We start from the raw sequence: 2500 nt of genomic DNA on the forward strand, positions 1-2500 counted from the left end.
AGGAATTCCATCAGGCCCTGCAGCAGCTCCATTTTTAATTTCATTAATAGCCTGCACAATATCAGCTTCATTAATATCTATGTCAGCTAAATATTCACTATTTTCATCCCTTACTTCTATATCATTATCTTCATTATCTATTCTAGGGGTGAATTCTCTCTTATATCGTTCTGCCAGTATGTTGCAAATTTCCTTTTTTTCATTCGTTAATCTCCCTTCAATTCTCAGAGGGCCTATTTCTATTCTTCTTTTATTCATCTTCTTCGCATATGAGTATAATAGCTTGGGGTTTTTGCTTGATATTTAATAGGGTTTTTTCTTCCAAGTCCCGTTTTTCATTTTCTTTTGATTGTATAATCTTTGTTCTGCATTTTCTATCTTACTTTTTAGTTCTATAACTTTCCATGCATTTTTTTCTTTTGCAAGACCTTTTTTCCACTTTCTGATTTTCTGGAACAAGATCCTTCTGTCTCTTGGTATGCATGAATGATGTTTACTTTTCTTCTTCGGTATATATTTTTCCACTATTTTCTCCAATATTTTATATAATATCTCCGTATTTACCCTTATGTCATCACTTACGAAAATGTTATCCAATCTTTGTTTAATTCTTCATTAATTTCTGACCATTTTATATTTTTACTGTAGAAGTTGTATTTTCCATATCCTTCCCACTTTTTCATTTCTTGCTTATCTCTATTTTCACTTGCTTTGGAATGAACTGTTAATTCTATGACATTATGGTCTGAAATATTCGCATTATAAACTATTATTTCTTTAACATAATTCATCTCGTTCACAAATACTAGGTCTAAAGTATTTTCCTTTCTTGTTGGCAGGTGATTTATTTGTTGAATGTTGTATTCTAGTAGCATATCTAATAGCTTTTCAAATTGCCTCTTATCTTCTGCACTACTATTACTCTCTTTTTTATATGTATAAGTACAACCACAATCCCCTATTCGTTCTTTCCATTCTACGAAAGGAAAGTTGAAGTCACCAGATAGGAGAATAGTCCAGTCCTTGTGATTTCTACATATATCATCCAATTTTTCAATTATTAAGTCAAACTCTTTAGTATTAGGAGGTCTATATATTACTATGTTCATCAATTTTTCAGATTCAAATTCTACCGCTATTAGTTCACATTCTGAGTTACTATATTTCTCATATATTTTTCCTTGTTTTTTGTCTTTCCCATATATTGCGGTTCCCCCTTGATTCCTATTTTTTCTATCTGATCTATAAGTTTGGAACCCTTTTATTTGATCATCATTCCCAGTCTCTTGGGAATACCAGGTTTCACTTATATTCATTATATCTATTTTCTTTTCATTTTGGGTTAGTTCTTCTAAGTACTCTATTTTTCTTTTTGAGTTACTCGTAACTAAACCCTGCGCATTCATCACTATGATGGTTTGCGTGTTTTCTCCTTCATTTAATACTGGTAGTAATAAGGATTTTCCCATGTCTCTTTCCTGTTCTGGTATGTTGTTCTTTTTTTCATTTCCAGAAATTCTGACATTAAAAAATCCAACTTTTCCATAATATTTGATCTTCCTTCATCATAATTATTCATTTTGTGTCTGAATCTGCAATTTTCTCCGTTTCTGCAATATCCTCTTGCATAATAAATACAGTTATTATCTCTTGAGTAGAATTTCGGAGCTGATGCTTTGAAATTTTTTGCTGACACCTCTGCATATCTCATTGGTGGTTTGCTTTTCTCTTTTACCTGATATTCTTGATTTCTCTCTTTATTTGTTTCTTTCTTATTTTGGATTTTATTACTTGGTTGGTTATTTATTTGATTAGTGATTCATGGCTACAGGGTGCATATATTTGCATTTTTTGTCGAACTTACATCCTTTTCCTTCTTTTAGGTTTTTTACATATTTTTTGGATGCAGATCTCTGCAATCATCCCCATATCCATCTAAGTATGCACATTTACCATATATTTCATAGTTTTGACATATCTTAGGATGTTTGTAGTAACATCTTTCTCCAAATCTGCAATTCCCTCTTTTCAAAAGGTTGCAGATTTTGTCTTTCTTGTCTATTTTTTCCTCTTTCCCGTCATTGTATAGATCTGGGTAGAGCCTCTTCGGGATTTGCTTTTCTGTTGTCATATCGTAATTTATTTCTTCGTAGGTATGCTGCTTTATTGCCTCATATGTAGTATCAATGAGTATCTCTGCATCCATACTTTTATCTTGTTCTTTGTTTTCCTTATTTTTTTCTGTCATTTCATTTTTGTTTACTTCTCTTCCGTTTTCCTCTTCTTCTTTTTCTTCTTCTTCTTCCTCTTCCTCTTCTTCTTCATCCTCAACTATTTGTACATTCAATCTTGATTTAATAACATTGTCATCCATGATAGACATGTTGAACAAAAAATTCTTGTATCTTTTCTCAAATCTTGTATTACCTCAGCACACTGTGGATGGGTCGGAATGTTGCATGCAGCACATTTTCTGATTAGGTTTTGTGGATTGACTATG

This window comes from Macrobrachium nipponense, chromosome 22 (assembly GCF_015104395.2).
Source record: "Macrobrachium nipponense isolate FS-2020 chromosome 22, ASM1510439v2, whole genome shotgun sequence".
NCBI lineage: Eukaryota > Metazoa > Arthropoda > Malacostraca > Decapoda > Palaemonidae > Macrobrachium > Macrobrachium nipponense.